The sequence below is a fragment of the Ovis canadensis genome, chromosome 16 (genome assembly GCF_042477335.2).
Source record: "Ovis canadensis isolate MfBH-ARS-UI-01 breed Bighorn chromosome 16, ARS-UI_OviCan_v2, whole genome shotgun sequence".
NCBI classification, from domain to species: domain Eukaryota; kingdom Metazoa; phylum Chordata; class Mammalia; order Artiodactyla; family Bovidae; genus Ovis; species Ovis canadensis.
The window spans coordinates 42,171,434-42,197,492 of NC_091260.1; the positions used below are offsets into that span (position 1 = coordinate 42,171,434).

The following is a 26,059-nucleotide window of genomic DNA, read 5'->3' on the forward strand; positions in this document are numbered from 1 at the left end:
ACTTAGTAAGAAGACATTCCTTCTAGTGACTTGGAATAATAAATGGCTGATTTTGCAGGTTCTACATTTCAATGTCAGTTACCAAAAAGAAACCTGTCATTTAGAGAGGAAGAATAAAATGAAATCAGAATTACTAGAATTACAGAATTGTATTCCTCCTGCCTGAAGGCACAGTCATCTTATTTAGCATCAGTTCTTAAGCATTTGACTTTGAGAAATCTATTTGAAGTAGAAGTGTAGGCAAATAGATAGACCCTGTTTGTCATTTATGCACATATATATGTTATATGCATACGTGGCATATGGATATATAAGCATATATTTATATATTGTGTACATAGTAATGTCTTTTCTGATAGGTTGTTTTAACTTTCTTTTCCAAATTGGATCTTGTAACTCTTCTGAGTCCTCTGATTAAAACCTTCCAGTGACTTTATTATAATAAAGTCTGCATATGCCTTACCATGACCTCCAGGACCTTGCATGATCTGACCCCCTGCCTCTCTCTCCAAAATTAGCTTGTATCACTGTCTCCTTTAAAAACTTCCCTGGTGGCTCAGATGGTAATGCATCTGCCTACAATGCGGGAGACCTGGGTTCGATCCCTGGGTTGGGACGATCCTCTGGAGAAGGAAATGGCAACCCACTCCAGTAGTTTTGCCTGGAAAATCCCATGGATGGAGGAGTGTGGTAGGCTATAGTCCATGGGGTTGCAAAGAATCGGACACAACTGAGAGACTTCACTTTCTTTCTTTTCTTTATACTCTCTCCTTTGCAGACTGTTCACTGGCTTCACTAGACTTATTCTTGAAGCTGGATCCTTCATTAGGAATTTTTGTATTGGTTGTATTCTCTGCCTTCCTAAACAACTTGAATGTTATCTTTTCAGAGTGATATTTTGTGAACACATTTAGCTCAAGTTGTTATTCCTCTATATTCATCCTCACAATATTGTGGGTCTTTGCTTCTTGGCACTTAGAATGGTTTTGTTGGGACTTCCCTGGTGGTCCAGTGGCTAGGACTCCATGCTCCCAACGCAGAGGCTCCAGGTCCCATCCTTGGTTAGATTCCACATACCCAACTAAAAAGGATCCCGCATGCTGCAATGAAAATTGAAGATCCTGTGTTCTGCAACTAAGGCCTGGTGCAGCCAAAAAAAAAAAAAGAATGCTTTTATGTGTTTCATGACTTATTGCTCTGTCTCCACCAGGATGCTAGTTGAGAGTATAAATGTCAGCTTTCTCTGTTAGTGTTGAATTCCCTGTGCTTTAGTAGTTCCTGGTACACAGAGAACACAGTAGTGATTGTTGAAGGATATTTCATGAGAGCAATCACTACTGATGGTGGTATTGAAATGATTTCCCCATCAATATTCAGAACTGCTGGTCTAGACGGTCATGTAATTATTTTCAACAAAGAAGCATTATTAGATGTTTATTTGCAATTGGCATGAATAGTCTTTCACAATTATCATAAAATTAATAAATGACAACAATGTCATGTGGCTGATGTACACGATTGTGTCAAAATTCTTTTTCGCTTCTTCTGAGATATGTAACTTGGCTAAGTTTTCATTTCCCAATCTACACAGTAGGAATAATGGGTAACTCTTGGGAGCATTGTAAATATTGAATATAATGCATCTGTCATCTCACATGACAGTACTATACGCTATTAGATTAAGCATTTCCATGAGAGAAAAATCAAGGATGATATTTTAGCCCAGAACCTGATGACTCTGAAAACAGATTTTGTGTTAATACTTCCTTATCATCTAAGAGCATGACAGGTTTCTAGCAGAAAGAGGCCTCCTTCCTCCAGGACTGACTCATAGCCTCATCACCACAGTCTTCCTGAAATGTCATCCAGACTAATGGCAGTGTATCCTGGATCCCAGTTTGCGTCTGTAAATGCAAGAATTTTCAGATTACCACATTTCCTCCATCCCATATGTTTCCATGCATGCACTACCCTAACTTCCTCTTGCAACCCTCTCCAACTCCATCCCCGGTACTGTCCACTGGGCCATAGGTATCTAACTCTTTCAACAAAACTCCTCTGTTCACTTTTTGTTTTCTCAAACTGAAACCTAGTTTTCACTTGAAGACACTGTTTCTCCTGTAGCCCATGCAAGTGGTGATTTTTCTCTTTTCTTCTGCTTATCCTGGGCCCTGCAAGTCAGAGAGGGTGTTGATCCTCCTCAGTCACACCCCACTCCTCTCCCTCTAGCCAGCTGCTTACTTGACTCCTCTCGCTCACCATATCCACCATATCCATATCCAATCCACTGAGTCTATTTCAAAATAGATCTGGAATGGGACCATTTCTGAACAATTTCCACCTTTACCGTTCTGTTTCAAGCTATCCTCATCTCCCACTGGAGTTATTGTAACACCTCCTAAATGTTTTCTTTATTTCTACCCTTGCATCCTGTGGGCTAATTTTTCATATCGCTGTCGGTGCATTCTTTTGAAAACCTAAGCAAACCATGTCACTTCACAGCTCCAAACAATGCAATGATTTTCAGTCCCATGAAGAGGCCCATGAGGTCCTCCTACATTGTCTGACTCCTTGACTACCCCCTGTAATCTCATCTTTTATTGGAAGGCTCTTTTTACATCCTTCTAGCCACACAGTCGGAGAAGGCAATGGCACCCCACTCCAGTACTCTTGCCTGGAAAATCCATGGACGGAGGAGCCTGGTAGGCTGCAGTCCATGGGGTCACCAAGAGTTGGACATGACTGAGCGACTTCACTCTCACTTTTCACTTTCATGCATTGGAGAAGGAAATGGCAACCCACTCCAGTGTTCTTGCCTGGAGAATTCCAGGGACAGGGGAGCCTGGTGGGCTGCCGTCTATGGGGTCACACAGAGTTGGACACGCCTGAAGTGACTTAGCAGCAGCAGCAGCAGCAGCCACACAGTACCGCTTCAATATCTAGAACTTTGCCAAGAATGTCCTTCATAGCTTTTGGACCAGCTCTTTCCTCTATCTAGAAAGCTCTTTAACCAGATAAGTCTCTTGTTTTTACTTCTTTTAAGTCTCTGCTCAAGTTATGGGTAGAAGGTCGTTATGAGTGAGACCTTTTGACTACTGTATATAAAGCATCAATCTTCTGCTGTTTTCTTTATCCATCCTGATCTAATTTTTCTACCTAAAACTTATTGCAACTCCCTATATTATATATTTATTTACTTCACTTCCCCTAAAATGAAAGCTCTAGGAGAAAGGAGACTTTGTTTTTTTACTTATTATTTTGTCCTCTTCACCTAGAGCAATTTTTAGCATCTAGTTGATTTTTATTCATTATTTGTTGAATGAATGTTTAAATTGTCTCATCACTCTTCTGAATTAAAGAGGATGGGATTCTTCATTTTCATCACTAGGAGATGTTTCTCCTACTTACAAAGAATAGCTAACTTTACCAAGTTCTAATGAAATAACAGAGGACGGGCAGAAAATGAATATAGATAATAATATCATAGTAGTTAAGATGAAAGTTTCTTGAAAATTTTGCATTTAACTCAAGAAAAGGACATTATATAACCTATTATCAGAGCTTGGAGGTTTATAAATGGATGAAATCTTACAGGAAAGTAAGACATAAAGAGGCAAAGTGAACTTGTCCAGAATAATGGGACTAATCAGTTGTCAGGCCAGAGTTGCATCTCTGCCTCATTATTTTCTATTCAGAATCCATTCACTCAACAATGAATATTCACTGAGCTCCTACTGAGGGTATGCCGTGGTCAAGGAAACAGACACAAGATCTCCTCTGATGGATCTTAAAGTAGCAAAAGAGATTAATGTTAAAAATATTGAAGTTAAACACATACATTCTTGGACCGTGTATTGTGAAGGAGGCAGCATCTAAAAAGTTATACATTTATGAGAGGAGACTGATCCAGTCTGAAGGATAAAGTGACCCTTCCCTGGGTAACTGTAATCATGAAAGGAATGGACTTTTGAGGGATGAGGAGGAGCTAGCAAGAGGCAGAGGAACTGATTGTTTTTCTGGCAGAAAGATCAGATCCCTGTTCCTGGAAGAGGCAGGAAGGAGCACAGTGGTGTTACCTGATGGTGGAAAGGCTTAGGTGACCTTTGATAGGGCTAGACCCCTGATTCAGTATTATATTAACTACTTATTAAAGCATAATAGCCATTGAGAAATATATACCCTTATACACAATTTAACTACAAATAAAGCATTCCTTGCCTTCTCTTTCCATTTTAGGAATGGGTTTGCCGTTAGCTGAAAAGCTCACCTCTCCAATTGTTTGTGTTGATGGACTTATTTTCACTTCCTTATTCTTTCTTTCAAATAGCCCTCTCCTGACAATCTAGTTCTTTGTAGCTCATCTTTTCTCATCCAGCTAGTTTCCTATTTTTATTGCTGAGTCATCCAATCAAGCTTAATTGTCTCTCTCTCTACAGCTGGCTCTGTCTTTTGGAGAAAAAATTCTGCTCCAGGTGCACTTTTTAAAATTAGGGAAATATGAGTGTCTAAATATGGACACAGCTAGTTTAATGGTGAATTCTGAAGCTATGGAAGATGATTAGCATCTATTACCTTTCATGATGGTGACCAATAAGATGTAGAACTATCTTATCACAATCTACACATCACACCCACTAATATTTTTTAAAAATTCCTTCTATATGATTTTTATTTGTTGCTTGATGAGTTCTTTCCTTTTCAGAAATTTTAGATTAACTCAAAATTATCACACATTTTTCCCCCCAAAGGAAATGTGGTTTAAAATAATAGTACAGCTAAACTAAGAAATTACATTTTAGAAATAATGAAAAATCATTTGAATTTCCTCTTTATTATCCATGACACAAAATTTCTAAGTAAATTCATTGTTTAAATGTTGAAACGGAGATGATTTAACCTACTTAAGAAAAAGGCTTATAAGACCTACCATATGGAAGTGTTGGATGAATAATAAGAAAAATATGAAGTTAAGACATTTGTAATGTTTCTAAAATACTTTGTTCCATGTTATTGAACATAAGAAATAATTTATTCTAGTATACTATATCGATCTTCTAAAATTTGTCCTAATTAGTGAACTATACTAATTGGTAAAAGAAACATCTGATCAGTTTATCAGATATTAATGTTTAAATATTTATATTAGGTTAACCTGTTTACAAAATTCCACTTATATTGTCCCAGATAATACATTTGACCTATGTAGATCAAATTAAAGATTCAGATTATTTGGTACTTTATGTTTCATGGGGGCTTAGCATCTATATTCATGTGATATTCAGAATGTTTCCAAAAAACTTCATTTACCAGAGATTTCATTTTCCCTTTATTTATATTTTAGCTATACACATAACTCTTTCTCAGTTAACTTATATTCTAAATTTGATTTGTGGGGCTAAAATTAATGGGAAGATAGAGGGAAAACAAATTATTAATAGGATGTATAGATATCATGCTAGCACTTCACATATGTTATATTAAATAATCCACACAGTAATTACAAAGGTAGGTATTATTTATCCTTTTCACAAGTGAGAAAACTCAGAGAAACTGAGGAAATCAGTGAAATTGTTCTTTAAATGAAAAGTGTTTGATGATATACATATTGTGAGTTTCGCTCGGTGTATTAATACTATGTTGAGATCTCCATTTTCTATCCATTACAGTGAAACTGAACACCTTACTGTGATAGTAAGAGAACTATAGAAAAATAGAATTTAATTCCGTAAGATAATCTGAGGTAAAATAAGGCAAACATGAAGAATTGGGGACTTCTATTTTCAGCTTTGTCACTATCTCATTAAATGAACTCAGAAAAGCATTTAAGCTTTTGAAGCCTGACTTTCCACTTCTGAAGAAAAAAAATAAGTAGAACAATTATGAGATTTATCTAACAAAGCTTTTCTGAAGATTAAACTGTGTGAATTTCCTATTCCTGGAATAAAGATTACTAGAAACTAGAGCTCTTTGCATATCTTTATAATGAGCTCAAATCACCCTTAATGTTTAGATAATTTTTTTCCTATTAATAAAGGAAACAGACATTTTTGTACTTTTCCTAGGGTTTTTCTGCTACTCAGAACGATCCTTTGGATAAGAAGAAAATTGCTGAAGAGCCTAATTTCTCGTCTGCTTATGTTTTTAACCAACTGTGTGACCTTGATTAAGTAATTTAAACTCTGAAACCTCAGGTTACTTATTCGAATAATCAGGGATGGATTATCTAGTTCAATATTTCAGTCTTCCAGAATAATGCTTGGCACATAATAGAAGCTCAATAAATAGTAGGTGGAACGAATGAGTGAATGAATGAGTTATTATACTCCCTTAATTTGCTTTATTGCTTGAGGTGCTATAGGTGTGTCAGAGAAACTTCAAGGAAAGCTATGAGGGAGCCGTACTATGGGGGAAACGTTGAATGAGTTTTCTTCTCTGTTCACAAAAGAAGGTTAGGTTTCCTGAAATTTGGTGAAATTTGTTTTGTCATCTAGGTCATTTATTGTGTGTATTTGTGTCTCTGACCCTAACCCTCTGCAAATCTGTGATTTATATAATACAAAAATGGCTTTGGTATAATAACCATGCAAGTATGTCTTGTTTGATTTCCTCACATAATTTAGTTCCTTAATGTTCCCAATCATTTGTGTTCTGATACCGGTTATTTCTTTAAAGTTTCTTTTGAAGTAATTTTAGATTTGCAGAAAAATTGTAAAGATAGGAGACAAAGTTGCTATATGCCTTTCACAGAGATTTCCCTAATGTTAAAATTTAACACAACTATGGACTCTGAGGAGAAGGCAGTGGCACCCCACTCCAGTACTCTTGCCTGGAAAATCAGTCCATGGGGTTGCTAAGAGTCGGACACGACTGAGCGACTTCACTTTCACTTTTCACTTTCATGCATTGGAGAAGGAAATGGCAACCCACTCCAGTGCTCTTGCCTGGAGAATCCCAGGGACGGGGGAGCCTGGTGGGCTGCCATCTATGGGGTCGCACAGAATCGGACACAACTGAAGCGACTTGGCAGCACCAGCAGCATGGACTCTGATGCTTAGAGGAATTGGGGGCAGGAGGAGAAGGGGACAACAGAGGATGAGATGGCTGAATGGCATCACTGACTCGATGGACGTGAGTCTGAGTGAACTCAGGGAGTTGGTGATGAACAGTGAGGCCTGGTGCACTGCAATTCACAGGGTCCCAAAGAGTCGGACACGACTGAGCAACTGAACTAAACTGAACTGATGGTACATTTATTAAAAATGAGAAATTAGTTTTGGTGCATTGTACATTAATTAAACTATAGGCTTTATTTTGATTGCTCCAGGTTTTCCATTCATGTCTTTTTCATATTCTAGGGTTCTGAGATACCACATTCCATTTAGTCATCATGTCTCCTTCAGTTCAATTCAGTCTCTCAGTCGTGTCCGACTCTTTGCGACCCCATGAATCGCAGCACGCCAGGCCTCCCTGTCCATCACCAACTCCCGGAGTTCACTCAGAGTCACGTCCATCGAGTCTGTGATGCCATCCAGCCATCTCATCCTTGGTCATCCCCTTCTCCTCCTGCCCCCAATCCCTCCCAGCATCAGAGTCTTTTACAACGAGTTAACTCTTCACATGAGTTGGCCAAAGTACTGGAGTTTCAGCTTTAGCATCATTCCTTCCAAAGAAATCCCAGGGCTGATCTCCTTCAGAATGGACTGGTTGGATCTCTTTGCATTCCAAGGGACTCTCAAGAGTCTTCTCCAACACCACAGTTTGAAAGCATCAATTCTTTGGTGCTCTGCCTTCTTCACAGTCCAACTCTCACATCCATACATGACCACAGGAAAAACCATAGCCTTGACTAGACGGACCTTAGTCGGCAAAGTAATGTCTCTGCTTTTGAATATGCTATCTAGGTTGGTCATAACTTTCCTTCCCAGGAGTAAGCGTCTTTTAATTTCATGGCTGCAATCACCATCTGCAGTGATTTTGGAGCCCAAAAAAATGAAGTCTGACACTGTTTCCACTGTTTCCCCATCTATTTCCCATGAAGTGATGGGACCGGATGCCATGATCTTTGTTTTCTGAATGTTGAGCTTTAAACCAACTTTTTCACTCTCCTCTTTTACTTTCATCAAGAGGCTTTTTTTAGTTCCTCTTCATTTTCTGCCATAAGGGTGGTGTCATCAGCATATCTGAGGTGATTGATATTTCTCCCCGCAATCTTGATTCCAGCTTGTGTTTCTTTCAGTCCAGCATTTCTCATGATGTACTCTGCATATAAGTTAAATAAGCAGGGTGACAATATACAGCCTTGAGGTACTCCTTTTCCTATTTGGAACCAGTCTGTTTTTCCATGTCCAGTTCTAACTGTTGCTTCCTGAACTGTATACAGATTTCTCAAGAGTCATGTCTCTAATTACATTAGAGAAATGTAATTTTCTTCAGTCTTTTCTTGTTTTTCATGACCCTGATACTTTGAAGAATTGTTATTTTTTAATTGATGTCTAGTCTGACTCTTTTATGACCTCATGGACTGTAGCCTGCCAGGCTCCTCTGTCCATGGGATTCTCCAAGCAAGAATACTGGAATGGGTTGCCTTTACCTTCTTGCAGGGGATCTTCCAGACCCCACCCTTGTCTCCTGTGTTAGCAGGCAGATTCCTTACCACTGAGTCACCTGGGGAGCCCCACTTAGAAAAGTACTGGTAGCTACTTCACAGAATCTTTTTTCTGAAGTTTTCTTATAATTAGACTTGAGTAAAGAAAGGATATCAGTGAAGTGAAATGTTCTCTACCTCTTTTAGGGGTATATGACATCATATGCCCTATCACTGGTGGTGTTGACCTTAAGCATGTGATTAAGAAACTTTGTCAAGTTTCTCCCGTGTAAAGCTAGTATTTTACCTTTCCACACTGTTTTTTAGAAGCAAGACCCTAAGTACAGCCCATACTCAAGGGGAAAGAGAGAGATTTTTGCCACCTGGAGGGAGGGATATGGAATATTAAAGATTCTGTGGAAATGAGTTCAAATCATCTTGATAAGTAATAGTATTTAAGGGGAAATAGCTTTAAGCTATGTGACTAGCTTGTTTACTTAGAATTTGTTTCACTTATTTTTATCAGCCTTTAGTGGAGCTTGGTTGCAGCAGCTATTACTGTGGTGTTCTAAAGCAATTTTGTCTACATTTATTATATTTGAAATTCTTCTATAAGGACAATTTGCCCATTCTTCTCTACTTATTTATTTAATCATTTGTTTATATCAGTATAGTCTCATGAGTATGTATTTTATTCTTTGGGTTGTCATCCAATGCTTTTTTTTTTTGTTGTTATTGTTGTTGTTGTTCAGATTGTTCCAGCTGTGGTCAGCTCTTTTGGAGTAGCTTCTGTATCCTTTTGAGATACCCTAACCATGTTTTCCCCAACATTGCTTTCTGACATTACCTGATGCTCTGGATTCATCTTGTATTTCCTTTCTCTAGCCTTTGAATCTGTAATTTCTCCAAGGAGCTATAGTTGTTTTATTGAAATGCTATTTAGATATTAAGATCTGAGCCTCAGTTGGGCTCACTGCCACCAAAGTATGATGGCTTCTAGGCCATCTTAGCAGTCAGACCATAGAAGCAGTTTTAATCCAGATGTGTCTTTATATGAAAACACTTCGGATGCTTGGTTTCTACCACTTTTCATTACACCTGTCACTTGAAGACTTTAATATGATTGATTATAGATTCCCCATGTTTTTCTACTAATTAAATATTAAAAAAAATAAAGTAAATATCAGCAAGAGTAAGAATTCAAAATCATGACTCCCAAAATTGTACGCTGACTCACTTCTGAGTTTCAGATTTATGTGTCCAGCCCATTGCTAGGTGTTTTTACTTGAAATTCTACACGGTATCTTAAATTCAGTATGATGAAAGGTACGTTCTTCACACATCCTATAAGCTTGCTCTCTTGTTTTTATGTATCTTAATGGCAGCCATTTAAGTTATTCTTCATCATCTCACTTAATCTAATCAATGACTAAGTCCTGCTGATCCTACTTTCTCAGTATAATCAAGGTCCTTTCCTTCCGCCTGTCTCCCTTCCTCTCTTCTCCTCTAGCTCAGAAATTCATTGCCTTTCACTAGGTGACTTGTACCTGTTCCCTAACGGGTCTTGTTTATATAATCTTTTTCCTACATTCATTCTTCTCCCTGCTCTAGCAAAAATCTTATCATGCTGCTTCTCTGCTTGTTGTTGTTTAGTTGCTCCGTTGTGTCTGACTCTTTTGAGACCCCATGGACTGTTAGCCTGCCGGGCTTCTCTGTCCATGAAATTTTCCAGCCAAGAATACTGGAGTGGGTAGCCATTTCCTTCTCCAGGAGATCTTGACCTAGAGATTAAACCTGTGTCTCCTGTATTCGAAGGAGGATTCTTTACCGCTGAGCTAACAGGAAAGCCTACTTCTCTGATTAAATCCTCTCAAATGAGTCTTAAATGAAATTTATATACTGAAATAAGTCCAGCTCCTTAAAATAAACAAAGTGTTCTAAACCTCATTGTTCCCAGTCACTGAATGCTTAACATCTGTTTCTTTGTGACTTTGTGCTTTTTGCCAGTTGCATCCTCTGGGTAAGAAGAATGCCTCCCTGTCCCTTCCTTTAGCACCAGTCCCTACCCCTCATGACAACATACACAAGGCACACAGACACATACTCCTCATCAGAATTCCTTCTCTGACTTCAGTTTTTGGGTGGCTGAGTGGACATTCAGAGCAATTATTGCTCCCTGCACCTTTGTCATTATTGTTATTATTGTTTGCTTAAAAATGCCAAGCAATTTGCTTACCTGCTTTATCTTTTTCATCTTTCTTTAATTATTGTATCATAATTCCCCCTCTGTTTCTACCTTCTCTAGTGGAGTGAGCACCTGATGAATGCACCAGACCTTTCCTTTGTTTTAGCATCAGTGATGAGCACAGTTTCTGGTGGATGGGAGGTCTGTAGTATCTTTTGGAGTGAATGGATGAGTAGGCTGGAGCAGGCTGGTGTGGAAGGAGGACGATTATAGTCTTCTTAGAATGTCCTTTCTTGAATTCTATTTCTAGAAATTCATTATGTTTGCTACTAAGATGGTATGGATGAGAACTAGTACAAAAACCATGCTAGTTGTTCCTCAGTGAATATTTAAAATACTTTTAAACTTGTTACATGCATTTTCTCAATTAACCTTCACAAAAGAACACCGTAAAATGGCTTTTCTTTCCAGTTTTACAAATGAGGAAATTAAGGCAGTGGCAGAGTTTGTTAGAACATCTCCTTGGGTTCATACACTACTTTTTCTATTCTACTTATAAGGTGGGCAATGAAGTGTCAAGGCTGAGTTCTCACCAGTGAAATGCAAGTGAAAATAATGCACTTCATTTTTAAGCCTGGCCACAGAAAATCTTCCCACACTCTCTTCCATTCTCCTTTCCTTTTTCTGGCTTGAGCCATGGTCTCTGCTTTGTGGAAGACAGTGGAACAACACAATGGAAGGAGCCTGAATCCCGCAGATTTCTACCTGGAGTAGACACTTGTTAATGAGAAACACCCTTTTGATTTTCAATGAGCATTATTAACTTATATTTTGTTAAAAAACCAAGATTTAAAATTTAGTGGTTATCACAGAGACTGTCATCTGCTGTGTAAAGGAGAAAAGTGGTTATTTAACTTGCGTCATGTTCGTATGTCAAGCTACTCTTATATATCTGTAGGTATATTATTTAAGAAGAGGAGAGTGTGGTGTCAAGTCTGACTCTCATAATTCCTGTCCATATAAAGTGATAGAAGTTATTTAAAATCACTATAGTGCCCTTACCCATTATTATCATAACATTTTTATGAGGAATAAGGTGAGGTGGTGCATATGAAAATTCTTTGAAATTTGTACAGACAAGCAAAAGCTGAGTTCAGCAACACCAAAATAGTTTTATAAGAGATGTTAAATGGATTTATCTAAGCAGAAAAAAACCACTACTAGAATATGAAAATTATGATAGAAACTGTCTCATTGGTAAAGGCAAATGTGTAGTAATGGTGGTAAATAAGCCACATAAAAAGTTAGTAGGAAGGTTGAAATACAAAAGTTACAACCTGTAGCTCAGAAATACAGAGAATCATAAAAGCTGCTATGGACAGTCACACACCAGTAAAATGGATGTAGAAATTGATGTAGAAGTGGATGAATCCTTAGATATGTACAATCGCTGAAGATTGAGCCAGAAATAAATAGAAAATATGAACGGACTAATTATCAGAAATGAAATTGAATCATTAATAAGACAACTCCCAACAAATGGAAATTGTAAAACTCAAATGTTAATTGCAGTTATATATGTTGTGCACAAATGTTTGCTTCCCTACATTTAAAAACAGCACTATCTCATCTGTTTATTTTATTTCTCATTTTTATTAAGCTATAATTGACACATGGTTCTGTGTAAGTTTGTGATAGACTACATAATGACTTGACATAAATATATTGTAAAACAATTGCCAAAATAAATTTAGTTAACATTTATCTCCTCAGATAGTTAATCTCCTCAATTTTTTTTACCTGTGATGAAAACTTTTAGAAGTTGCTCCCTTAGTAACTTTCACCATCCTGCTGTGTGGGTTACAGTATCCAGGGTCACAAGTAGTCAGACATACTGATGTGACTTAGCATACACACACATGCAAGCATGCTATGTTAACTAGAATCATCATCTTATATATTATATCCCTAGTACCTTATCTTATAACAGAAAGCTTGTACCTTTTGTACTTTTTGATCACCTTCATTCAATTCCCCTACTCCACAGTCCCCTCCCCCCGACAGTGATAGTCACCGATCTGATCTCTTTTCATGTTTTTTTTTTTAAATTCCACATATATGAGGTCATACAGTATTTCTCTTTCTCTATCTGACTTACCTCACTTAGCATAATGCTCTCAAAATCCATCCATTTTAACACAAATGGCAACATTTTCTTCTTTTTTAATAGCTGAATAATATACACATACATGATTACAGGGTCACACACACACATACTTAGGATGTTTCCATGTCTTGATCGTTATAAGTGAGGCTGCAGTGAACTTGAAGGGTACAGATATCTCTTCAACATAGTAAATTTGTTTCCTTTGGATATATACTCAGCTTTAGAATTTCTGAGTCATGTGACATTTTTAGTTTTAACTTTTTTTAGGAACTTCCATACTGTTTTCCACAGTGGCTGTACCAGTTTGTTTTTAGCACACAAATCCCATGTGTGTAATTCATCCTAGCTTAACAATTGTTTTGCATATTAAGGGTTAACTAACCTTTTAAAAGCAATTTTGATTATATTTTAGAATAGCATTGATAGCTCCTGCTTCCAGCAATGATCATGAATATTTGCTATTTTAATTACTACAAATAAAAGGACTGAAGGAGGCAATGCAAACACCTTGATATTAGTTAAATTTTGCACATTCTGTGTGAAGATGACTGTTGGGGATGAAGTGAGATCATTTGGAATGTGTAATGGAAAAAATATAACACAGAAAATTGAAAATCCAAACCATATGGGCACGACTGCAATTCTTGAATGGTACCCATTTTATGTACTGGATTTTAGTGCTTTAGTTTCTTACCTGTTTTTGTCTAGCTCATTTAGTACTAAAAGGGAAATAGCCAAAGTAAACAAGGGGAAGAAAAACAGGAGACATATATAGGTACTGATTGAGTAATCAGCCTTTAAATAATTGAGAGATGTTTAGATTTGAAAGGCTTATCGATAGCAAGAAACCTTAAGGTAACCTTAAACCTCTGACCATTGTTAGCAGAGGGAAGTGATCTAGTTCAAATTTCCCCTTTCTCTCCTTCATCTTCTTGGCAGCTTTTGTGGCTGAACATCATGGCCATGCCCATGCCCCCAGAATTAAACAAAACAAAACAAAACAAAACAGGATAATCCTAGCTTGTTTTAAGACATTTATTTACAAACAAATTTCTATTTTCTTCGTGATGTGTATCACTGATTTTGTTAAAATAATGGATTTATATTTCTCTAGGAAACTAAGAGATAGGTGGATAAATAGTTACATATGATACTATGACATGAATAAATGAGAAAAATGCCTTAGGGCAGAAATAAAAATATAGAGGTTTTTTTGTTTTTTGTTTTTTGTTTGTCTTCAAACTAAGACATTGAGAGAGGGATATTTGGAAATGGCAGTTTGGGTTCATTGAGTATTCCTGATTATAAATGAGCAGGAGATACCTATTGCTATTATCCATGTAAGTTATAGGGGAAAAAATAGGATGTGGCATGCCTTTAGTACATTTTCTCCTGCCTGCTCTACTTGAGAATAAACCTGAGTCCAAACAGCTAAATTTAAAGAAAAATACATTACTGGAACATTTTAATGCAATAATCATATTTCCTTACACTTGGATTTGGTGGACCCATAGATTGTATTTTCCACAATACCCTGGATCATACTTGAGAAAATTTCTGCCAGAGTCCAAAACTTGCTAGTTTGCTCCTGACTATTGATATAGCAGGAGTTCCCCACCCCTGCCCCTACAACCAAGGAATTAGAAGGTAAAATTAAATCACATCAAGTAATGGATTCTTCTACCAAACATTATTTGTCTTTCTAAATAATTAACTACTTGAAAATAATCATTAAGGCCAGTGGCCAACTGAAAATATCCTAAAATAAAAATATGCCTCTATCAACATTTTATTTCTTTCTCTCTCTCTCTCTCTTTTTTTTTTTTCTTTCTGGAACATACTCAGTGTATAAAGCTAAGTACTCCTCTGTTTTCCAAGGTCATTTGCATTTAGCCTGTTAAAACAGAATGAGGCAAAGGTAATATAATCAAGAAATGGCTATTATAATTGTCAATGACATTAACTGGTGCCTATTGGGTTTAAAACATGCAATCTCTGTATTCAGTGTTCATCAATGTTGGAAGATTAGTAAATACAAACAAACAAAGGAGTGTAAAACCTCACAAAATAACATGACACAAATCAACAGATTACAAATTATACATACTTAGGTCTCTGAAAACAAATATTTATTTGGATTACATCATAGTATTTAGAATTATATAAACTGTAGTTATTGAAAATGAGAAGTATAAAATTATTTAAATTTTAATTGATATGTGTTAACTTCAGTTATGATTGTAGTATTCTTTAAGCTCTGCACTGGAAATGCAGCCTGTCAGAAACTTAGAACAATGTCTTTTATAGGCTAAAAGGTAAATAAGTATATTACTAGTGCAGATAACAGTTGCTATTAAAAATTGGAAGTCACTGACCATCAAAGATTATTTCCTAAAGGAGTCAGGGCTTGATCTACTATGTGAAAATAAAAATGTTATTTAGATAAAAGAGAGGAGACTGAGAAAAATAATTCAAACACCAGAAATAATATAGTGATATTTAATTATGAGAAGATTAGTGACTGCAGTTAATTGTGAGTGCAGTAATAGAGTTTGTTAGTTACATGTCAAAGGTTTTTAATCTGAGAATAAGCTTCAAGTAAAATTCTGAAAAAAATATTTAAGAATGTTGCCTGTACACATAAATGTTTATAGGAAGTGCTTCAGGTCCGTAATTTTTGCCAGCTTCATAAAGGGGTCTAACTTTCCTTAAAGGATGAAAACCTCTGCTCTGTGTTCAGAGCTTTCTTCCACATGGGAAGAAAGGGACCTTTCATAATTAAATTTTAGTGACAAAACTAAGGTAACAATCCTAAAATGTTCATTGTATTTTTTCATCATCTTCTACAAGTTATATTTTATTATCATTAAATGGAGCCAAAAAAATGCCAGTTTATTGAACAGAAATACTGCTCTAGATAAAAACTGTCTTAAAGAATATAACAATTATTCTTATAGTAATTGTTGTATAAACACATACCAGTCCATCCTAAAGGAAATCAGTCTTGAATATTCATTGGAAGGACTGATGCTGAAGCTGAAACTCCAATACTTTGGCCACCTGATGAGAAGAACTGACTCATTTGAAGAGACCCTGATGCTGGGAAGGATTGAAGGCTGAAGGAGAAGGGGTCAACAGAGGATGAGATGGTTGGATGGCCTCTCAGACTCAATGGACATGAGTTTGAGTAAACTCCGGGAGTTGGCGATGGACAGGGAGGCCTGGTATGCTTTAGTCCATGGGGTCACAAAGAGCTGGACATGACTGAGCGATTGAACTGAATAGAACTGATCTTTTATCTATGCAGAAGTAATTTAATTATTACAAAACAAAGTAGGCATGCAATTTAAAGAATATTCCAAATTCCCTAGTCATCTAGCATTCTCTTTATTCCCCATTAAGTTGTTAAACTAATTATGTTTTATGAAAGTACAAATTAATATCTTAATTAATAAAAAGTAGATTATTAAATGTAATAACATAAAATTCTTAAAAATGTTTTATCATAAGAAGCTTGGAGTTAGAACTTATATTGTGTGTGCATGCTAAGTCACTAAGTCTTGTCTGACTCTTTGTGACCCCATGAAATTCAGCCTTTCAGGCTCCTCTGTCCATAGGATTTACCAGGCAAGAATACTGGAGTGGGTTGCCATTTCGTTCTCCATTATATGTTGCTGACCTAGGAATCGAACCTGTGTCTCCTGCATTGACAGGCAGATTCTTTACCACTGAACGATTGGGGAAGCCTAGAACATATATTAGTCAATATATATGTGTGTCTGTGTATCAGTTTATCTTCTTGAAATAGAATGAATAAAATTGAAATGGACTTCCAGTCTTCATTTCAGAATAAAGAGCCAACATATATTCCAGTATCACATTTCATGAATCTATTTCATTAATCTATTCTTTCTACATTCACAGTTATATTGCTATGTAGATTCATAATTTTATATTTTCACAGATAATTTCATAGGGAGATAATTCCTTTAGTTTTCCTTGTTATGTATTTCCTACATTCTCAGGGTTATTTGCTGCCAGAATATCAAACCCATTTAAAAAAGAAAAGGAAGAGTTCAAGCTATACAGACTAAGAGAGAACATTTCTATCTGAAAGTCACTGCTCCTTTTATAATCTCCTCTGCACCACCATCAAATCTTCCTACAACACAGGCCTTATCCTCTTTCTTCCTTACTTAACTCCTTTCCTGACTCCCCATCTTCTGCAGGAAATTCTGACTTTTTAGCATCACATACAAGACTCTTTTTGATCAGACCTCAAGTTTCATTGGAGGAAACTTTTGCTGCCACCTCCTGTCAAAGTCTTTTTATTCAAGTTTCACACAGTTACTCTCCATTTCTCAAAAGAGTCATGACATTTCACTATCCCTCTCAGGTGGAGTTACTTAGCTCTTCCTCTCTGCTCCTTTTCCAAAGGGTAATATTAAGACTGTGGTTAAATTTTGTTTACGAGTTTCTCCCTATCACTAAAGGATCTCAGAGGGCACAGGCTCCGTTATTTACCTAGGCATGCCCTAGAACTGGTATATAGTGTGACACAGACAGGGACTCCATCATCATTCACCAAATGCATTCTTACCAGCCTAGATAGAAATGATATTGAACTGAATATAATTATGTAGAATATAATTTTACATTTTATAAATTATATAATATATAGTATTTTAATGTGTATGTAGTTCCTTTTTAATATGTTGAATTATATGGGGGATATCTAGTGCTGAACCAGTTTATTTCTGGAATAAATTCAATTTGCTCTCGATATCTTAGGCTTTTTTAAAGTGTATTTTGGTTTGCTATTATTTTGCTTAGTATATTTGCAGCTATTTGATATTTGAAGCTTCTTTTCTCAAAATTATCTTTAGTTTTGTAATCAAGATTACAGAAACCACATAAACTAGGCTACCGGTTTTGTTCTGTTATCTTTAAAAAGTTGGTTTAATTGAATGTGTATTTTCCTTGAATGTTTTGTGCAGCTTCCCTTTAGGCATCTGACCCTGAGATATTTTTTGGCAATTTTTTAAATAATGATTCAGTTTGCAAATTGTTATTCAAGTTTTCTGTTTCTACTTAAATCACTTGTGGTCATTTATAATTATTTTCCAAAATATGACTTTACCTAAGTTTTTAAGTGTGAGGGCATATAGTTTCTAATAAGTCATTTCATATAATGATTTTAATATCTGTTCTTAATCATTGCATTTTTTCTTTCTACTCTTTGGTTTTATTTTGTTTATTTTTTTGACAGGTTAGATTCTTAGTTCATTAATTTTTTTGTTTTTTTTTCCGAATATATAAAGTATATACATGCATATATGCACACATACACACACGTCTAAGTACCACTTTAGTAAATCTGACAAGTTTCATATGTAGAGTTTTCATTATTGCCTAGTTTTATATTTATTATCTGGAGATAAATATTATCTTCAATTTTTAGATTATTCATAGACTCATTCCCAACTTATTTTATTTCCTTTTTGCAGCTGTTTTATTTTAATATCTTTTAAAACTTTGTTGCTCCTGGATTTTAGTCCATCTTTTTTTCCTTTATATCCCCTCCCCCGATTCACTGCTGCTGCTGCTAAGTCACTTCAGTCGTGTCCGACTCTGTGCGACCCCATAGATGGCAGCCCACCAGGCTCCCTGGTCCCTGGGCAAGAACACTGGAGTGGGTTGCCGTTTCCTTCTCCAAAGCATGAAAGTGAAAAGTGAAAGCGAAGTCGCTCAGTCGTGTCCGACTCTTAGCGACCCCATGGACTGCAGCCTACTAGGCTCCTCCATTCATGGGATTTTCCAGGCAAGAGGACTGGATTGGGGTGCCATTGCCTTCTCCACCCCCATTCACTACTACATAACTAATCATTTAATCCTTTTACCTGATTTTATTCTAAACCCAGGTCTTTGTGGGATGGGTTTTATTCTGATTTGTCAACTGGAAATGCGGCTCTTGTACTGTATTTTGGGATATACGCATCTCCAATCCAGCTGTCACCTGCTAAAGACTTAGCAACATATGTATGTATGTATATATACATATGGCTTCCCAGGTGGCTCTGTGGTAAAGAGTCCACCCGCCAATGCAGGAGACTCAGGGCAATGCACGTTCGATCCCTGTGTCTGTAAGATCTCCGGGAGGAGGAAATGGCAGCCCTATCCGGTATCCTTGCCTGGATAATCCCATGGACATAGGAGCCTGGTGGGCTGCGATGCATAGAGTTGCAAACAGACACAACTGACTGAGCATACACTCACATACATAAATGTGTGTATCACCAACCCCTGCTCCACACGTAATCTATACCGAGTGCGGTTTCTCTGTACATGCACTTTGTCATATTTTCCAAAACAAAAGTCAGTTTGTTCTATTTCTATTTTTCATTAGCTTAAAACAAATGAAAATTTATTAAGGTATAGTTAGTGAGTCAATTTTTCTGGTAATGGATGCGTAAATTGTGGAAGAGTAGTGGTGTATTTTACTGTGGGACTGTAACTGGAAGGACTGGCTGACTTATCACTTCTAACTTTGCCTTCATAAGAATTTGAGGCAAAAGTTTTATATTAAAAATTAAAGGACATTAAGCCAATTTTTCTCATCAATGATTCTTATCTGTGAATTTGATTTTACTTCTTATAATTTTCATTGTTCACACACAAGTTAGAAATGTGAACTGTGCTCTTTCCTTGAATGTGTTGATTTCTCTCTTTTAAAAAATCTTTCAAAAAACTTTCCTATAATCTTCACAGGTGAATTTAATTCTTTTTTTTGAAATTTTATCCACTTTAAAAATAATATTACAAGAGTGATGCAGCTATCTTATTTTCTTGAAAGGTTAGCAGAAACCATAAATATGCTAATAAGTAAAAATCTTCATATTTTAATATGTATACACCAATGTATACAATTAAGATATAATTAATATGTATACATTAATGTATATAATACATTAAGTAATGTATATATTAATTAACAGTAACAAATATTAATTGATGCATACTTCCCCAGATTCTGTATTGATGCAGTCATTACAAATATAAAAGCTTTATACAATCTGTGCATTTAAAAAATTCACCATGCTGCCATATTATTCTGAAACTAGTTTTATTCAATTAAAATATATCCTGTATATCTTTTCATACTAATCCTAATATTTTAAATAATGACACAGCATTGTTTTCTGTTTCTATACAATATAATTGATTCTTAACTAAAGGATATTTAGATTGATTTCATTTCATTCTATTAGTAACAATGCTATAGAAAATATTCTCATACACACTTTATTGATAAGTTCTACAAATATTTTTTAGAGAAGTTCTAGAAGACGAATTACTGAATTAAAGTCATAAGTGTTTTCAGTTTTGAAGATATACCTTTCAAATGAGATATAAAATCAGTAAATGTTTGGTTATAGTCACAGACAATAGAGGTACCCATTTCATTTCAACCATTTGCACATCTCAAGCATCTGTCTCAAATATATGCCAACTAATAGGCAAATATTTACCTTGCTTTTATTAGCTGTTTGATTTAGATTATATACTTACATGGTAAGATAGCATGCTCTTTTCATTTTCAATAGCTTTTGATAAGCCTTAAATGTAAAAAGTTTCAATGTTCATGTTCACTTTTTATTTCTATGAAAATATAGCAGAAAATAAATCAGAAAATACCATAATGCAAAATAAAGTTTTATATATTTGTTGGGACACGGCTAACTCCCTTTACTTTTCTGTCCAACTCTATGACATAGTAGTGTTGCTTGATATATTGTAATTAAAGTAAATTGCTATCTAGATGCAAGCTTTGGGTAATTTGCTAATTATAAAGCTATAGCCTCTTTGCCCGTATTTGTGAATTATGAAAGTCATTGATATTTTGAAGTTGTGTTTTTGGTTTTATTGTTATTGCTTTTACAAGTATTCTGTAAATATCTTATCTGAGAAGATTGTCCACTTACATTTACTTTACGTACTTACTTAAAGTCGCTCAGTTGTGTCCGACTCTTTGCAGCCCCATGAACGGTAGCCTACCAGGCTCCTCCCTCCATGGGATTCTCCAGGCAAGAGTACTGGAGTGGGGTGCCATTTCCCTTCTCCAGGGGATCTTCCCGACCCAAGGATTGAACCTGGGTCTCCCGCATTCCAGGCAGATGCTTTAACCTATGAGCCACCAGGGAAGCCCTACATTTACTTACCAGTTCTTAATGTTAAAGCATTCATTAACTCAAATGTATCATTTTTAAAAAATGTGATATATTTAGCTTCTGTGAACATATGACATGCAATTTCTGTCCCTTTATTATTAATACATCTTGAAAGGTCATTTCTCAGCAGACCAGAGAACACTAGTTAATAGATATTTTGTCACCTGTGTGACTGGCTCGCTAATTTCTTACAATCCCACTATTTATTGATAGAACCTCTTTAGTGTGTCAAAAGCACAGATTTTTTTTTCCTAATGTTCCTGACTTGAGTGTTGAATAATGACATTCCTAGCACAGTGGGTAAGAATGTGTAATTGCCAGCCAGACTGAATGTGCTGGAACCGTGGCTCTACCACTAGCTGGCAATGCCATCTCAAATGGGCAACATCCTTATCTCCTGTGGGTAATGGCATCTGTGAAATGGGAGCAAGGGTAATATCTTCCTTATTTTGTTGTTATGAAGAGGAAGAAAGAAAGGAAGAAAGGAAGGGAGAGATGGAGGGAGGGAGGGAGGGAATTTGATTAAACCACTTAGAAAAGTATTGCTAGTTGGATTGTTTGTAACATTCTATTGTTATTCATTTGATTCCATATATATATTATATATAAATAAATCACTCCATTTAAGTTTTTAATTCATTTCAGTGTTGTTGTGAATGATTGTTTTATGGCCCAGGGCTTGTGGTTTTCCCTGAACCCTAAAACAATCATTCACAACAACATTGAAATAAATTCAAAATGTAAAAGTATTTTAGATTGCTGGAGCTGGCATTGCTTGGTTTTCAAGTATGAGGTAGTTTTAAAACTTGTTTTAATAGAAAAATCTATAAGAAAAATAGCTCAGGGAAGGAAAATAGCTCCAAAATATTTGTTTGGAGTCCCCAAAATAAATGTTTTACCAAAACTGAGAAGCAAAGAACACATTGTACTTAAAAACCTGAGTGGGTAGGAGGTCTGTTTTTATATCATCAATGTAGAATATTGACAGCTGCTGGGACCTTAACATAGGTGAGGTGCATAGAGGAAGATAACCCCAGGGTGAGTGTGGTATCTGGGAGGCACAAACTTGGCTTTCTTCATCATATTGTAGCTGACAGTTGAATATATACTATTGATATAGTGTATCAGCACAAAAGAGCCAAAATCAAAGAAACACCTGCTATACTACTGAAACTTCAATCAAAGTAAGGTTATTACATGCAAAACCAAACAAAACAAAACACCCTGTGCTGTGCTTAGTCGCTCAGTTCTGTCCGACTCTTTGGGACCACATGAACTGTAACCCGCCAGTCTCCTCTGTTCATGGGGATTCTCCAGGCGAAAATACTGGAGACTGCCATGCCCTTCTCCATGGGAATCTTCTCAACCAAGGGATCAATCCCAGGTCTCCTGCATTGCAGGCAGATTCTTTACCATGTGACCCACCAGGGAAGCCCAAGAATACTGGCATGGGGAACCTATCCCTTCTCCAGGGGAGTTTCCCAACCCAGGAATCAAACTTGGGTCTCCTTCATTACAGGCAGATTCTTTACCATATGACCCACCAGGGAAGCCCAAGAATACTGGCATGGGGAACCTATCCCTTCTCCAGGGGAGCTTCCCAACCCAGGAATCAAACTCGGGTCTCCTTCATTACAGGCAGATTCTTTACCAGTTGAGATACCAGGGAAGCCCCTCCACCCCAACCAGTTTTTTTTTTTTTAACAGCTATACTAAGATACATCTTTTCCCCTTTAAGAAAAAAAAATATATATATAAGATAGTTTTCAGCAATTAGTTTCTTTAAACCATGTATAGATGGGATCTTAATGTTTCATTGCACTCACTGCTTTCCCCAGACTAGGGCAGACTCTGTCTTATTGGCAGAATGAGAGAGAGAGAGGTGATATTGATCACTATGGCTATCTGTCCTAAGTCACTTTAGTTGTGTCTGACTCTGTGCTACACTATGGACTGTCGTCGGCCAGGCTCCTCTGTTGATGGGATTCTCCAGACAAGAATACTGGAGTGGGTTGCATGCCCTCCTTCAAAGGATCACCTCGACCCATGGATCGAACTTGTGTCTCTTACGCCTCCTGCATTGGCAGATGTGTTCTTTACCTCTTGCGCCATCTGAGAAGCCCCCACTATGGCTATCTATACTTTCTCCAAAAACTTTTACCTGGAATTATCCAGAAATGATGACATTAAATGTTTTATTTTTACATTATTAGAATAGCAATCTTAATTATCCACTTCTTTAAACATGTAGCAGGAATCCAAAAGTGATTTTAGAAAATGAAAAGACCATTCAATAACAAACATAATATTTATTGCAGTGATAAAAAGGAAAACCAGAGACCATTTATTTTCTTTAAAAAGGCTTAGCTTTGTAGCTTCAAGCAGTAACTAATATCAAAAGTTTGTCATACAACTAGTCATATTTTAAAAATCCATATTGGCCATGTTTCATAACTGGCTAGGTTTCATTTTGTCTTCTGCTATTCCTTTGGGCATGGTCCTCCACAATCGATTACCACTTTAATGGTAGTAGAGATTTTGTTGGCAAGGCTTTCAGCTGTAAATTGCATGCAGGAAGCTGTATATCTATTTTTCTCTCATAATAAATTTGATCATTTAATGCTATATTTAGAATCCATTTAAACATTCTATACAGAGAACATAAAATAATTGTTACATTAAAAAACTACCTGGAAGATGTGTTGTTACTGACTTGCATCCAGTATTCACCTGTAAGAAGCAAGATTACATCACATTTTAAATGCTTTTCTAGGCCAAATTGTCTTGTTCATATTTATTGTTACATAACATTTTATGATTTTTTACATATTGTATTCAGAATATTACTGGAAACAAATTAGTAATTATTCTAGCTGTGAAAGTATCTATGAAAAAGTGTCTGCTTGAAAAGATACCTGCAAACAGATAATTGGTTCAAAAATATATTTTTGCAACACTAGAAAAGGAAATGGACTGAGAGTATATCAGATACTGTAACAATATGGATTTGTCATTTATGATATTATCAGTTATGTGTCCCTGTCTTCCTAAACTTATGAAAGGATGAGAGGTAGGAACCCTCATAGGCATGGAGGTAGGACCTTCCATAGGCACCAACTATGGAAAATAGTTAGTCAAGATCCGTCCAAACAGATTTTTAAAATTCCTCTCTTTTCTGTATAACCACTTTGACAATTTCCTCCACTGAGTTGGACAGATGTTTGTGTTGATATTTGTGGGCACTGATTGCCTCTAAACAATAGGAAAAAAGAGCTTAAACATGCATCTACTTTCAGTGGTTGTTAATGAGAATAGAAATGAAATCTGATCACAAAACATCCAAGCTTTTTGTGCCAGTGTGCCAAAGCTGAGTGTATGTGTGTTTGCCAGTAATGTAATGAACACTCAGAGAGAGTGCTTCTCAGACACTTGAATCTGAAGAGAGGATTACAAAGTTATAAATACATGTTCTATCTTAATCACAGGAGAAAGAAAGAGAGACTCTGGCACTGTTTTCCCAGTCAGCAATCACAAAAGTATTCAATAAGCAGCAGCCAAAATTTTTTAACCAGTTTAGATAAATAGAAATTGAGGAGGACAAATGTATTAGTTCGCTTGGGCTACCCTACAAAATATTATGGAATTGAAGTCTTAGACAACATAACTTTTATATTTTCATGGTTCTGGAGTCTAAAAGTCCATAGTCAAAGTATATGCAGGCTTGGTGTCTTTTGAGGCTTTTCTCCTTGGTTTGCACATGGCCACCATGTTCTGTTTTCTCACATGTCCTTTCCTCTGTGCGCTTGCTTCCCCAATGTCACTGTTTGCCTAGATTTCCTCTTCCTATAGCAGGACACCAGTCATATTGGATTAGAACCCACCCTATGGCCTAGTTTTAACTTAATTTACTTTTAAAGGGCTTACCTGGTGCTTCAGCAGTAAAGAATCCACCTGCAATGCAGGAGACATGGGTTCAATCCCTGGTTCAGGAAGATTCCCCTGGAGAAACAAATAACAACTCACTCCAGTATTCTTGCCTGGGAAATCCCATAGACAGAAGAGCCTAGGGCCTTTAGTCCATGGGGTCACAAAGAGCTGGACACGACTTAGCAACTAAACAACAACAGTAACAATGACCTTTTAAAGACCCTAACCCCAAATACAATTGCATTCTGAGAACCTGGGGTTTAGGACTTGAACTCATGAGCTTTGGGAGAACAGAAATAAGCCCATGATGACATACATCCCATTCCATCTTACTTTCTGTTTGAAAAATATAGATACATTATCAGAACATGTAGATAAAGCATTTTCTTTTTATTTTATACAGAAATATTCAGTTCAGTTCAGTATTAATAATCCCTGGATATTACAACTAAATAACTGCAATTCTACCACCATTTTTTAAAAGTTGCCTAGCAGCCAAAATAGATATCATGAAATCCATGTGCAAAAGATCATCTGCTTGACTCAGGGACATATTTTAGGCTCCAACACAGATCTGATTTATTTTTAATTTATACATATTTGTAGGAGAAATGATAATTTGGTTTCCTGGAATTGTAGCATTAGAAAAGGATTAATTAGGGTGAGAAGGAAGTTGATTTTCTCTGTCATCTCCCAGCTGCTGATTTTACAAGTGAGAAACGCAGGCTTCAAAGGTCAGTGGCAGAATCCACATTAAAACTTGCCTTGAGTCATGTCCAACTCTGTGCAACCCCATGGACTATAGCCCATCAGGCTCCTCTGTCCATGGGATTCTCTAGGCAAGAATACTGGAGTGGGTAGCCATTGTCTTCTCCAAGGGATCTTCTCCAGGGATCAAACCTGGGTCTTCTGCATTGCAGGCAGATTCCTTACCACCTGAGCCACCAGGGAAGTCCCAAGAATACTGG

At 36.5% G+C, this 26,059-nt stretch overlaps 1 protein-coding gene across 1 annotated transcript in view; it reads left to right on the forward strand.

Annotated features, from left to right (window-relative positions):
* HCN1 (hyperpolarization activated cyclic nucleotide gated potassium channel 1) overlaps nt 1–26,059 on the forward strand; it is a 448,090-nt gene that overhangs the window by 72,002 nt on the left and 350,029 nt on the right. The gene's annotated exons all lie outside the window — the stretch shown is intronic.